At 46.2% G+C, this 15,754-nt stretch overlaps 1 long non-coding RNA gene across 1 annotated transcript; it reads left to right on the plus strand.

Annotated features, from left to right (window-relative positions):
- Positions 1-757: 757 nt before the first annotated feature.
- Positions 758-13,655, plus strand: LOC116970694. Its single transcript, XR_004411270.1, has 3 exons — positions 758-767; positions 1,203-1,206; positions 13,620-13,655. It is a non-coding gene; the product is annotated as an uncharacterized LOC116970694 (long non-coding RNA).
- The last annotated feature ends 2,099 nt before the right edge of the window (positions 13,656-15,754 follow it).

The raw sequence follows: 15,754 nt of genomic DNA on the forward strand, positions 1-15,754 counted from the left end.
GCCCGCAGCCGCAATGAGGCCGTACGCACCACCTCGACGGGCATACGCACCGTCTCGACGCCGTACGCACCGTCTTGACGACGTACGTCACGCGCGAACTTCCCGTGGACTTCGCTCGAACTTCACGTCACTCACTCGACCTCCGCGCGGCCCCCGCTTCTGGTTTGGTCGCGCTCGCCGCATGCAGTTGCATGCTGTCGCATGCTGGTGGGACCGGCCCTGTACGGGGATAACTCGACCTCCGCGCGGCCCCTGCACGGCCCCCGCTTCCGGTTTGGTCGCGCTTGCCGCATGCAGTCGCATGCTCGTGGGACAGGCCCTTTAAGGTAAGAGGGGAAAGATTAAATAGGAATCTGAGGGGCAACTTCTGGCATTTTGACAAGTACATGGAAAGGAAATATGGGCTAAATGCAGGCAGGTGGGACAAGTATAGATGGAGCATCTTGGTTGACATGGGCAAGTCGGTCTGAAGGGTCTGTTTCCATGCTGAATGACTCGATGACTATAATTAATCATATTCTGGTGTAGGACAGGAGTTTAGGCATCAAAAGATGCTGAAACACATCAGATTTAATAAATAACGAGATGGATATTGATGAGACGTGATCTGCCTGACTACAGAATGAACTGGGTTGCGGGATAAGTCTGCCATGCTCTAAGTCAGGCGCGATGAATGACTTTCTGTGCCATAAACCTCTACGATTCTATGATTTTATGATGAAGATCCTCAGATTCAAGAAGGAAAAAACAATTCTCACTGTCTGTTTGTTCTAAGGAAAGAATAATTACTTCCCTGGTTCATGCATTGTAAAGTTATCCGGGGATATTGGAAAGCCTGCTATGTTTAACTTGGAGCCAGGAAAATATTTGACAATCACTGACTTGAAATGGTTACCCAGCAGCCTAGAGACATAAGCACAACAACAGGCCCTTCGGCCCAATATGTCCGTGCTGGTCAATATGCCAGATCCAATCTTTGTATAGTTTAGAGATACAGCATGAAAACAGATGTTTCAGCCCATTGATTCCTCTTGACCATTGATCACCATTTACACTAGTTCTTAGGTGATCCCAGCTTCTCTTCCACTCCTTTCACACTCGAAGATGTCAGGCAGCATCTCTGGAGAAAAAGGATGGGTGACGTTTTGGGTTGGAACCCTTCTTCAGACTGAAAGTAGAGTGTGGGGAGGCGGGGTGGGTAGGGAGGTGAAGAGGTGGAGGCAAGGAAAGACTGGACCAATCCATTTTCCCCAGAGATGTATCTTGACCCGTTGAATTACTCCAGTACTTTGTGTTTATCTTTGGTATAAACCAGCATCTGCAGTTCTTTGTCCTTTACTCGGGACAATTAGCAGAGGGCCAAGTAACCTACAAACCCGTACATCTTTAAGATATGGGAGGAAACCGGAGCATCTGGGGGAAACCCACTCGGTCACAGGGGAGAATGTGCAAACTCCACACAGACAGCACCTGAGGGCAGGATCGAACCCAGATCTCAGGTTCTGAGAGGTAGCAACTCTACCAGCTGTGCCAATGTGCTGCCCATGTTTTTAGTCCCATTTGGCCCATAACATATGTCCAACCATTTGGATATCGAATGCCCCCCATCGCCTGTGTTCACCCATGAGATGCCATGCTTTGTTCTGCCCCTCCACTCTTCTAGCTTTTTTTATCCCACTCCTGAAGAAAGGGCCATTGTTCCTTGAAAGTGGCGTCACAGGTAGAGAGGGTGGTTAACATAGAAACATAGAAACATAGAAAATAGGTGCAGGAGTAGGCCATTCGGCCCTTCGAGCCTGCACCGCCATTCGATATGATCATGGCTGATCATCCAACTCAGTATCCCATCCCTGCCTTCTCTCCATACCCCCTGATCCCTTTAGCCACAAGTGCCACATCTAACTCCCTCTTAAATATAGCCAATGAACTGGCCTCAACTACCTTCTGTGGCAGAGAATTCCACAGATTCACCACTCTCTGTGTAAAACATTATTTTCTCATCTCGGTCCTAAAAGACTTCCCTCTTATCCTTAAACTGTGACCCCTAGTTCTGAACTTCCCCAACATCGGGAATAATCTTCCTGCATCTAGCCTGTCCAACCCCTTAAGAAATTTGTAAGTTTCTATAAGATCCCCCCTCAATCTTCTGAATTCTAGCATGTACAAGCCGAGTCTATCCAGTCTTTCTTCATATGAAAGTTCTGCCATCCCAGGAATCAGTCTGGCGAACCTTCTCTGTACTCCCTCTATGGCAAGAATGTCTTTCCTCAGATTGGGAGACCAAAACTGTACGCAATACTCCAGGTGTGGTCTCACCAAGACCATGTACAACTGCAGTAGAACCTCCCTGCTCTTATACTCAAATCCTTTTGCTATGAATGCTAACATACCATTTGCTTTCTTCACTGCCTGCTGCACCTGCATTCCTACTTTCAATGACTGGTGTACCATGACACCCAGATCTCGTTGCATCTCCCCATTTCCTAATCGGCCACCATTCAGATAATAGTCTACTTTCCTGTTTTTGCCACCAAAGTGGATAACCTCACATTTATCCACATTATACTGCATCTGCCATGCATTTGCCCACTCACCCAACTTATCCAAGTCACCTTGCAGCCTCCTAGCATCCTCCTCACAGCTAACACTGCCCCCCAGCTTTGTGTCATCCGCAAACTTGGAGATGTTGCATTCAATTCACTCATCCAGATCATTAATATATATTGTAAATAGCTGGGGTCCCAGCACTGAGCCTTGCGGTACCCCACTAGTCACTGCCTGCCATTCTGAAAAGGACCCGTTTACTCCTACTCTTTGCTTCCTGTCTGCCAGCCAGTTCTCTATCCACATCAATACTGAACCACCAATACCGTGTGCTTTAAGTTTGTATACTAATCTCTTATGTGGGACCTTGTCGAAAGCCTTCTGAAAGTCCAGATATAACACATCCACTGGTTCTCCCTTATCCACTCTACTAGTTACATCCTTGAAAAATTCTATAAGTTTCATCAGACATGATTTACCTTTCATAAATCCATGCTGACTTTGTCCAATGAATTCACCACTTTCCAAATGTGCTGCTATCCCATCTTTAATAACTGACTCCAGAATTTTCCCCACCACCGATGTTAGACTAACTGGTCTGTAATTCCCCGTTTTCTCTCTCCCTCCCTTTTTAAAAAGTGGGGTTACATTAGCTACCCTCCAGTCCTCAGGAACTACTCCAGAATCTAAAGAGTTTTGAAAAATTATCACTAATGCATCCACTATTTCTGCGGCTTCTTCCTTAAGTACTCTGGGATGCAACTTATCTGGCCCTGGGGATTTATCGGCCTTTAATCCATTCAATTTACCTAACACCACTTCCCGGCTAACCTGGATTTCACTCAGTTCCTCCATCTCATTTAACTCCCGGTCCCTTGCTATTTCCGGCGGATTATTTATGTCTTCCTTAGTGAAGACAGAACCAAAGTAGTTCTTCAATTGGTCTGCCATGTCCTTGTTCCCCATGATCAATTCACCTGTTTCTGACTGCAAGGGACCTACATTTGTTTTAACTAATTTTTTCCTCTTCACATATCTATAAAAACTTTTGCAGTCAGTTTTTATGTTCCCTGCCAGTTTTCTTTCATAAACTATTTTCCCTTTCCTAATTAAGCCTTTTGTCCTCCTCTGCTGGACTCTGAATTTCTCCCAGTCCTCTGGTAGGCTGCTTGTTCTGGCTAATTTGTACGCTTCATCTTTTGTTTTGATACTATCCCTGATTTCCCTTGTTATCCACGGATGCACTACCTTCCCTGATTTATTCTTTTGCCAAACTGGGATGAACAATTGTTGTAGTTCATCCATGCAGTTTTTAAATGCCTTCCATTGCATATCCACCCTTTAAGGTCAACCCTTTAAGAATCATTTGCCAGTCTATCTTGGCCAATTCACGTCTCATACCCTCAAAGTCACTTTTCTTTAAATTCAGGACCCTTGTTTCTGAATTAACAATGTCACTCTCCATCCTAATGAAGAACTCAACCATATTATGGTCACTCTTGCCCAAGGGGCCACGCACAACAAGACTGCTAACTAACCCTTCCTCATTACTCAATACCCAGTCTAGAATAGCCTTCTCTCTCGTTGGTTCCTCTACATGTTGGTTTAGAAAACTATCCCGCATACATTCCAAGGCTTTTGGCACATTGGCCTTCATTGGTCATTGAGTATAGAAGTTTGGAGGTTATGTTACAATGGCACAAGACATTGCTGAGGCCACATTTGGAGGATTGTCCTCAGCGTTGGTCACCTGGGTAAACATGGCACAGATAGGTGAGTCCGTGCCATTCCAATGGAGGAGAAGAGTTGTGAGGGTGAGTGATGGGGGGCATGGTGGCGCAGCGGTAGAGCCGCTGCCTTACAGCCCCAAAGATCCGGGTTCGATCCTGACTATGGGCGCTGTCTGTACGGAGTTTGTACGTTCTCCCAAAGACTGCGTGGGTTTTCTCCAGGTGCTCCGGATTCCTCTCATATTCCAAAAGTTAATTGGCCTCCGTAAATTGTAAATTTCTGAAAATGTCTCCTCATGTGTAAGATGCAAAACTGGGATAACATATAGCTAGTGTACGAGTAATCGCAGGCAGGCATGGACTCGGTGGGCCAAAGGGCCTGTTTCCATGCTGTATCTCCAAACTAGACTAAACTAAAATTAATTGAGAAAACCTGGGAATAGATTCTTCAGTCAGTTTCATACTAATGTTTGTGAGATCTTGCCATGCAAGGTCTGGGCAGAGTGGATGTGGAGAGGATGTTTCCATGAGTGGGAGAGTCTAGGACCAGAGGCCATAGGCTCAGAATAAAAGGATGGAACTTTAGAAAGGTGATGAGAAGGGATTTATTTAGTCAGAGGGTGGTGAATCTGTGGAATTCATTGCCACAGATAGATGTGGAGGCCAAGACACTCGGTATTTTTAAGGTGGAGATAGACAGATTATTGCTATTGCTAGAGTTCTAACAAAGACCAAAAAATTTGAGCATATTACACCAATTCTTAAATCCTTACATTGGCTCCCTGTATGTCAGAGAATTGATTTTAAAATCCTGCTGCTCACCTATAAATCACTACATGGTTTAGGGCCAAAGTATATCACTGACATGCTTCCACTATATAAGCCTTCTAGACCGCTAAGATCTTCTGAAACCAATCTGCTAGTGATTCCCAGAGTAAATACAAAACATGGGAAAGCAGGATTTAGTTACTATGCAACAAATAGCTGGAATAAACTTCCTGAAGATTTAAGACTTGCCTCAACTTTGACCACTTTTAAAACAAGACTGAAAACTTTTATGTTTACTTTAGCTTTCAGCTAAATCTTAACTACATTGCACTTTTAACTTTTGCACTTTTTATAATGCATTTTTAATTTTGTTTTTCTTTTCTTTTAGTTCTTCTATTTTATTTCATTTTATTATTTCATTTATTGTATGACATGTTTTTATGTGAAGCACTTTGAGTCTGCCTCGTGTATGAAATGTGCTATATAAATAAAGTTGCCTTGCCTAATAAGGGCGTGAGGAGTTACGGGAAGAAAGCAGGAGAATGGGATTGAGGGGGAAAGATAGATCAGCCATGATTGAATGGCGGAATAGACTTGATGGGCTGAAAGGCCTAATTCTGCCTCTATGACTTGTAAAGTGCCTTAGGATGGCACTCTCCGCCGCCTCCACGCATTCCACTCTCTGGGCCCTCACCCCCTCATCTTCACCATGGATGTCCGGTCACTCTACACCTCCATCCCTCACCAGGATGGCCTCAAAGCCCTCCGGTTCTTCCTCGACCAGAGGAGCAACCTTTACCCAGCCACTGACACTCTCCTCCGCTTAGCGGAGTTGGTCCTCACCCTCAATAACTTTACATTTGACTCCTCCCATTTCCTCCAAACACAAGGCGTAGCTATGGGCACACGCATGGGCCCCAGCTACGCCTGCCTCTTTGTCGGGTACGTTGAACAATCCTTGTTCGATGCGTACCAGGGCCCCATCCCCGACCTCTACCTCCGCTACATTGACGACTGCTTTGGTGCCACCTCCTGCACCCACACACAACTGACTGACTTCATCCACTTCACCACCAACTTCCATCCGGCACTCCAATACACCTGGACGATTTCCGACACTTCCCTACCATTCCTTGACCTCACCATCTCCATCGCAGGGGACAGACTCCTGACCGACATACATTATAAACCCACTGACTCACATGGCTATCTGGACTACACGTCTTCCCACCCTGCCCCCTGTAAAGACTCCATCCCCTACTCCCAATTCCTCCGCCTACGCCGCATCTGTTCCCAGGATGAGACATTTCATACCAGGGCATCGGAAATGTCCTCGTTCTTCAGGGAACGGGGATTCCCCTCCGCCACCATAGATGAGGCTCACACCAGGGTCTCATCCATACCCCGCAACACTGCTCTCTCTCCCCATCCCCGCACACGTAACAAGGGCAGAGTCCCTCTGGTCCTCACCTTTCACCCCACCAGCCGGCAAATACAACACATAATCCTCCGCCATTTCCGCTACCTCCAACGTGACCCCACCACTCGCCACATCTTCCCATCTCCCCCCATGTCTGCCTTCCGCAAAGACCGCTCCCTCCGCAACTCCCTCGTCAATTCTTCCCTTCCCTCCCGCACCACCCCCTCCCCGGGCACTTTCCGTTGCAACCGCAAGAAATGCAACACCTGTCCCTTCACCTCCCCCCTCGACTCCATTCAAGGTCCCAAGCAGTCGTTCCAGGTGCGACAAAGGTTCACCTGTATCTCCTCCAACCTCATCTACTGCATCCGCTGCTCTAGATGTCAGCTAATTTACATCGGTGAGACCAAGCGTAGGTTGGGCGACCGTTTCGCCGAACACCTCCGCTCAGTCCGCCTTAACCTACCTGACCTCCCGGTGGCTCAGCACTTCAACTCCCCCTCCCATTCCCAATCCGACCTCTCTGTCCTGGGTCTCCTCCATTGCCAGAGTGAGCAACAGCGGAAATTGGAGGAACAGCACCTCATATTCCGTCTGGGGTCCTTGCGCCCTTATGGCATCAACATTGAATTCCCCCAATTTGGTTAGCCTGTGCTGTCCCCTCCCCTTCCTTCACCCTCTAGCTGTCTCCTCCCACCCTCCCATCCGCCCGCCCTCGGGCTCCTCCTCCTCCCCTTTTTCCTTCTTTCTTTCCCCACCCCCCATCAGTCTGAAGAAGGGTTTCGGCCCGAAACGTCGCCTATTTCCTTCGCTCCATAGATGCTGCTGCACCCGCTGAGTTCCTCCAGCAATTTTGTGTACCTAGTGAAAGATGAAGAATGGTTCTGAGCTGAAATGTCTCCTGTCCATTCCCTCCAGAGATACTATCTGGCCCATTGAGTCACTCCAGCACTTTGCGTTTCGCTGAAGATTCACGCATATGCAGTTCCTTGTGTCCCCGGTGAAAGATGGTGTTTAAATCAAAGCAATTTGTTCGAACTCAGTGGAATGAATATTTCTCAAGTTTCAAGTAATCCTTGCATTCCCTTTCTATCCATCCCTCCTCCACCCTAGTCATCCTGCTAGCTTCATTGTTTGTATCCCTTTGTTATCACCTCTTCTGCAGCCAACAATGGACCATTGTGGGCTTCACCTTTCTTGAGTCATCGGTGGCGGCTGTGATTTGTTTTGTACCTTTTCATACCTCTAATTTCCCTCTCCCCTGACTTTCAGTCTGAAGAAGGGTCTCGACCCGCAACGCCACCTTATTCCGTTTCTCCAGAGATGCTGCCTGACCTGCTGAGTTACTCCAACACAAGAGACACTGGGCCTCAGAGGAGAATCATTCATACACCAAGACACTACCAGAGGGAACAGCCAAGCGTGAGGTGAATGTAGCTGGCCATAATGAATCATTCAACAACAAGGTACAAGGGTAAGCGAGTTAAACGCAGCTTTGAGCTGAAACACGAGAGATGGCCTATATAGTATTCCTTGGTGTAAAACATTATCTCACATGTGGCATTGTCTTCAACGTAGCTCGGAAATGTTAGCTTAGAGAAACATCGCGCAAACAGGCCTTTCGGCCCACTGCATCCGCACCGGCCAGCGATTGATGTGACGTGATACACCAGCACTACTCTACACACATTAGGAACAATTTACGATTTTTACCAAAGCCAATTAACCTAAAAACCTGTACGTCTTTGGAGTGTGGGAGGAAACAGGAGCACCCAGAGAAAATCCACGTGGTCACGGAGAGAAGTGCAAACTCTGTACAAACAGCACCCCTAGTCAGCATCGAACCTGGGTCTCTGGTGCTGTAAGGCAGCTGAACTACCGTGCTGCCCCAAGCTTGCCCCAAGGAAATTGTTGCGGGACTTAATACCAAACAAAAGACCAAACCTAATGACACAGGACTCTTCGTTAACAGTATTGAAGCAGAAATGTACAGAGGTGGAAATAAAAGTTTAGTTTTGCTTAGTATAGCTTATTATTGTCATGTGAAACGGTGGTTGAATCTGTCACAGAATACATTGCCACGTACGACTGTGGAGGCCAAGTTTAACTTAATAACTGAGCAGTGGTGGGAATTGAACTCATATCTCTGGATCAATAGTGCAGAAATCTGGCTGACAGTTCACACTATCATATGATGACTTTTCAACAATGAATTTTACTGCCTGGGTAATCACTGAGAACACAGGACATAAAACAGTGCAGCACAGGAACGGGCACTTCGAACATGATGCCGTTAAACTGATCTCATCTGCATTTACATAGTCCCAACCTCTCCATTCCCTGCACCTCTATGTGCCTATCTAAAGTATTTTAAACACCACTATTGTATCTGCAATGCGTCCCAGGTTCTCGCCACTCTGTGTAAAAAAACGTGCCCCGCACATCTGCATTAAACTTCTCCCTCTCATCTTATTGCTACACCCTCTAGTTTGCACATTTCCACCCTGGGAAAAAAGATTCTGACTGTCTCTACCTCTCATCATTTTATATATTGCTATCGGGTCTCCCCTCAGCCTCTGGCATTCCAGACAAAGAGCTCCAAATATAATGTTCCTGTAAATAAATTAAATAAGAATTTCATTGTCCTTATCCCAGTAGAATGGTGATGAGATGGAATTTCTTTAGCCAGAGGGTGGCGAATTGTAGATCCGAGTTCAATCCTGAACACAGGTGCTGTCTGTACAGAGTCTGTACGTTCTCCCTGTGACCACATAGCTTTACTCCGGGTGCTCCGATTTCCTCCCACACTCCAAAGATGGACAGATTTGTAGGTTAATAGTTTTCATAAAATTGTAAATTGTTCCGAGTCTGTAGGATAGTGATAGTGTATGGGGATGTTGTTGGTCGGTGCGGACTCAGTGGGCCTAAGGGCCTGACTCCATGCTGTATCTCGAAACTAAACGAAATTAAAGATGAGATTAGTTTAACTTGGTATCATGTTTGGCACAGACATTGTGGGCCTAATGACCTATTCCAGTTGTATTGTCTATGTAGTATATGCTAGTGTACGGGGATTGCTGATCTGAGTGGACCCAGTGGGCTGAAGGACCTGTTTCCACGCTGCATATCTAAATTATAAACTGAAGTCAAGTAAAGGTGTCAGAGTTTATGGAGAGAAGGTAGAAGAATGTGATTGTTTCCGCACTATATGTCTAAAGTCTAACGGCTAAATCGCTCCGTCGTTGCGCTGCGATGGGGAGCAATGAGTAAAATGTTCCCTGACGTCTGGTTAAAATCCAGTTGGAAGAGATAATGGGCAGCAGATCTAGCCGTAGGCTGCACAGTCTTCACAGTCGTGTTTTGGTAGTTTCTCTCTCATGAAATGTGTCAAACTACCCGAAGAGGAGGGATTTCCTTCAGGAACAGCTTTGTTATTGAGCGAGTGATCTTCCCTGACCTTTAATCATAATATATCTCACTGGTACACAGCCACTCACTTCACCTGCAAGGTGGGGTGAATGCACACAGAAAGCAGTAGCGTGTGATTTATGGGCACGAAAGATGCCTCTGATGCAATCGCTGAGAGAACGGCAGAAAATAGAAACTGTGTGCTCCTTTCACAAAACCAGTACTTGCAGATTTAACTCCTGCAACAGCAGAGGAAACAAAATCCATTGCATCTGCAACAATTCCCGAGACATCTTGTTAGCATTGACGGGGAAATGAAGAAGCCCAGTGACGCAGCTTTAGACTTGAGAGATACAGCGCGGAAACAGGCCCTTTGGTCCAACAGGTTCACGCCAACCAGCGATCACACCGTACACTAGCACTATCCCACACACTCGGGACAATTTGCAGTTTTAAAGAAGCCAATTAACCTTCAAACCTGTACGTCTTTGGAGTGTGGGAGGAAACCCGGAGAAAAACCATGCAGTCACAGGGAGAACATACAAACCCTGTGCAGACAGCACCCATGGTCAGGATCGAACCCGGGTATCTGGTGCTGTAAAGCAACAACTCTACCGGTGTGCCACTGTGCCACCCTCTGCGCCACTGTGCTGCCCTGGTAGAGCTGCTGGAACCTTTGCCTCACAGCGCCAGAGACCCGTGTTTGATCCTGACCTCGGGATCTGCCTGTGTGACCTTATGGGTTTCCTCCGGGTGCTCTGATTTCCTCCCACATCCCAAAGATGTGCAAGTTTGCGGTAGAGTTGCTGTCTTACAGCACCAGAGACTAGGTTCGATCCTGACTACGGGTGCTGTTTGTTTGGAGTTTGTACATCCTCCCTGTGACCACATGGGTTTTCTCCGGGTGCTCCGGTTTCCTCCCACACTTCAAAGACATGCAGGTTTGTAGATTAATTGGCTTCGGTAAAATGGTAAAATTGTAAATCGTCCCTAGTGTGTAGGATGGTGCTAGTGTAAGGGGTGATCGCTGGTTGACGTGGACAAGGTGGGCCAATGGGTCTGTTTCTGCGCTGCATCTCTAAACTAAACTAAACTAAACTGAACTAAACTAAATCAAACTAAACTAAACTAAACTAAACATCCCCGTGGTGATAAGAAGTGGATTAAAAGTACAAGACAACCACAATCCTTCTGAATATTGCAGCAAGCTGAAGAAGCTGCCTAGCCTGCTTCCCTTCCCGTTTCTTGTGGTCTTCTATCATGGATTAAGGAACTCCTATGATTACTGAACCTGTCTCACTAATGGTGACGATCCTTGAAGAGATGTAATGAAGCCTTAACATCCAGTGCTTTTGAAATGTGTTTGGAGTCATTTATGTCACATTCTTTACCCAACCATTCCACGGCACAGCATTTAAATAAAAAATGACTGGAATATTTCGGGGCTGTAGTCTCGATTATAACTGTGCACGGCGTAATAAGAAAGCACTGTAATTCCATCTGATAAATCTCTCTGCTTTTTGCATCTTCTCAGCTTCCTGCAGCAGCGCGCACTTGCATTGATTAATTCATTAAAACCAACAGGGGTTGGGCCTTGCCATTAATCAATTTTCATAAAGAGCAGTGTCTCGTCTCTGCCACCCACCAAGAGCAAGCGTTCCTTTCAATAAATGTGCCTTGTTGCTGCTTGCTTCAGGCTGGGGAAGTAGCCATTAGGGCTCTCCCCATCATGAGCATTCATCGATCGCAAGCAATAGCAGGCAAGTTGGCCGATAAAACGTCAATGCTTAAAGCGCAGTGCCTGAAATTGCTCAATGATTTTAAAGAGCTAAATGCATCCACTAAATAGGCAACAGCAGGGCATTTGTCCCAGCTGAATATTGAGCCATTTAGAAGGATGAGGGGGAAGGGTGGGGGGGGGGGGGGGGGGGGGGGGGGGACCTCACAGAAACTAGAAAGGCTTGGCATTTGGAATATTGTGAGCAGTTTTGGGCCCCATATCTGAGGAAGGACGTGCTGGCGTTGGAGAGGGTCCAGAGGAGGTTTACGAGAATGATCCCAGGATGATTGGGTTAACGTATCATGAGCGTTTGACGGCACTGGGCCTGTACTCGCTGGAGTTTAGAAGGATGAGGGGACACCTCATTGAAATCCTTACCGAATTCTGAAAGGTCTGGATAGAGAGGATGTTTTCATAAGCATGGCTGTGATGTAGGGTAAATTGGCTAGACTTCTTTCCCAGTCACAGACAAGGCAATGTCATTCTGTCCATATTTTTCACACAGAGGATGGTGGGTATTTGGAATGAGCTGCTGGAGGAGGTAGAGAGGCAGAAACTATAACAACATTGAAAAGACATTTGGAGCGGTACATGGATAGGAAAGGTTTAGAGGGATATGGGCCAAATGCAGGGTGGGACAAATGTTATGGGGCATGTTGGTCGGCATGGGCAAGTTGGGCCGAATTGCCTGTTCCCGTGCTGTATGACTCTATGACTCGATGACATTGAGGGAGGACCAATGGTACTTTATTGTTCCATGTACCTAGATACAGTGAAATACATCTCTGTAGAACATGGATAGGAGACATCAAGTTACTCCTGCTCTTTGTGTCTTGTTTAGTAAACCAGCATCTGCAGTTCCTTGTATCCACAGCGAAATGTTTTGTTTTGTTGTTACAGCACAATCATAAGTTGCAACGATTGTGGTGTAAGAATAGTAGACCACTGAGGCAGTACACTAATGGGCCTGTCCTACTTAAGCAACTTTTTAGACAAGTGCAGAAGTCTCTGCGTTCGCCACATGGTCGCCACATGTTCGCTGGTGGTCTCTGGTGAGTCTCCTTCATGGTCGTGAGGAGTTCCCGCATTCTGGGAGCTAGTTGCAGCCTCAGTATTGTCGCTGCAAATTTTTCAACATGGTGAAAATGTTTCTGCGACCAAAAATTGGTCGCCATGGAGATAATCGCTAATCATGTAGTCGTAGGTGCAGTTGTAGTGGGGTCGCCATGTTGTTGTAGGTAGTCGAGGTAGCCGTAGGTAGTTTTAGTTAATCGCCTTGACTGTGACCGGTCATTTTCATTGGCTCATTGGGGAAAAAAAACGTAAGCAGGAATTTTCAGAACCAAGGATAACTGGCCGGTAATGTTAAATGCCCGCTGAACTTCACAGTTGTGTATCTCTCGCTTATTAAAAGTTGGCTGGCTTCTTAAAAGTTGTCTCCACTCCTTCTCCCCCCTTTTCCCCTCTTCTCCCCTCCCCCTTCTCCCCCTCTCCGTCCCCTTTTAAAGGACTTACCGTACACTGTGCTAGCCGTCTTAATTACAGCGCCAACCTTCCTGTTCATCGCGGTGTGTGTCTGTATCACCTTGGCTTTGCACCGTGTGAGTTTCAGACAGCGCTCCCCCCGCTTGCCCTGGCCCCCGCCTTAGCGATGTGTTTGTGTGTGTGTGTGTGTGTGTGTGTGTGTGTGTGTGTGTGTGTGTGTGTGTGTGTGTGTGTGTGTGTGTGTGTGTGTGTGTGTGTGTGTGTGTGTGTGTGTGTGTGTGTGTTCCACTCTGACGGTCGCCGTTCCAGTTCCTGTTTTTCAGGCGACTGCCGGCAACTTAACAGTCGCCGGCAGTCCGCTGAAAAATCGCCTAAGTGGGACAGGCCCATAAGAATCTTCACATTTCTGGCAGCAGTAGAATTGCTGCCTTACAGCGCTAAAGACCTGGGTTCGATCCTGACTATGGGTATTGACTGTACCAAGTTTGCACGCTCACCCTGTGACACCGTGCGTTTTCTCAGGAGGCTCCGATTTCCTCCAATATTCCAAGGATGTGCAAATTGTAGTTTAATTGGCCTCTGTAAATTGTCCCTAGTGTGTAGGATAGAACTAGTGCGTAGAATAGAACTAGTGGGATGAAGGACTTGATTCAATGCTGTATCCCTAAAAAGCTAAAAATCTTGTGTCCTTCACGTTCCAAGTTCTTACAATAGAATCTCATATTGGCCTTAAAGGCCCGTTGTTCAAGGGATCCCAACCAGACTCGTCGTCTGTCCATTCTCTCCACAGATGCAGTCTGACCCACTGAGTTCCTCCAGCACTTTGTTTAGTTTAGTTTAGTTTAAAGATACAGTGTGGAAAAAGGCCCTTCGGCCCACTGCGTCTGGGCCGACCAGCAATCCCCCCACACCAACACTATCCTACACAGTAGGGACAATTTACAATTTTACCAAAGCCAATTAACCTACAAACCTGTACATCTTTGGGATATGGTGGGGGGGTGGGGGACCGGAGCATCCGGAGAAAGCTCACGCGGTCACAGGGAGAACGTACAAATTCATACAGACAGCACCCGTGGTCAGGATCAAACCTGGGTGTCTGGCGCCGTAAGGCAGCAACTCTACCGCTGTGCCACTGTGCCTCCCCTTTGTGTTTTGCCCAAGATTACAGCAACTGCAGTCTCTTGCGTCTGTCATTCTTGTTAGTCAAGCGTCAAGAGTGTTTTATTGTCATACGTCCCAGATAGTACAATGAAATTCTTACTTGCTGCAGCACAACAGAATATGTAACATAGTACACTGGAACAATATGATAAACGAGAGAGAAAAAACAGTTCAGTGTATATATATACACACATACTCCCAAGCACACACACACACACACACACACACACACACACACACACACACACACACACACACACACACACACACACACACACACACACACACACTCAAAAAACAAATAATAGTAGTGCAATAATAATAATAACAATAATAATAATAATAATAATAATAATAGTCTATTGTAGTTTAGAGCTTATTTGAGGTTGTAGTGTTTAATAGCTTGATGGCTGTAGGGAAGAAGCTACTCCTGAACCTGGGCATTAGAATTTTCAGGCTCCTGTACCTTCTTGCCAATGACAGTGGTGAAATGAATGTGTGGCCAGGATGGTATGGGTCTCGATAGCACCGATAAATAGAGCCAATCCAACCCAATCAACCCAGCACTCGGAAAACAAGTGCTATTTATAACAGTCCAGAAAAATAATTATTTTGCAACAAAAATACACATGGAGCCGGTGCTGATTATTCTGAATCTACTCTGGTAATGAGATATGTAATGGGCTCATTTACTATTGTGGATTCAAATTTATTTGCTCACAGATGGTTAGCAAGCATTGCCAAACAACTATTACTGATGAAGGAAGGGAAATTAGGACTCAGCGTTAAAGATTTAAAAATCCATAAGGCCACTTCTTGTGGTAGCAAAGGATATTTAATCCTCCAGTTAGGCAGTCTTTTGTTCTGCTTCTACTTTGCTTTGTTGCTAGATCACACACCAAGGCTTCAGAAGCTGCTGCTTCAAGGCTTTGCTCTGGGAGTTGAATGACATGTTAAGTCAAACTCTTGTTTGCTTGTTCCAGGGATTTAGCCGAGTATTATTAGATTGAAGGACACAATATATTATTGGATAAAGCTCCTTGATCTTGATATCTTATCTGAGAATAGTTGTAAAATTGTAATCATAAGGCAAGAAGTTTGATTGAGTGTGACGAAGGCTCCCAGCCCCAACCTGTCCATTCCCTCCACAGATGCTGCCTGACATGTTGAGTTCCTTCAGCACTTTGTGTTTTACTCAAGAGGTTTTGCTGTTAGTTCTGGGTGGTAGAATTGATAGCTAACATATATTTGTGGTCAGGACACACGAGGTGCTGGAGTAACTCAGCAGACCAAGCAGCATCATGGAGTACACGGATACTGCAGGTGGTGTTTTGGATCGAGACTCTTCTTCAGACCCTTCTTCTCGATCCAAAACATAACCTATTTGTATTCTCCTGAGATGCTGCCTGGCCTGTTAGTAACTCCAGCATTTTGTGTCCTTTTCTGAATTTACCA

Source organism: Amblyraja radiata, chromosome 3 (assembly GCF_010909765.2).
Source record: "Amblyraja radiata isolate CabotCenter1 chromosome 3, sAmbRad1.1.pri, whole genome shotgun sequence".
NCBI classification, from domain to species: domain Eukaryota; kingdom Metazoa; phylum Chordata; class Chondrichthyes; order Rajiformes; family Rajidae; genus Amblyraja; species Amblyraja radiata.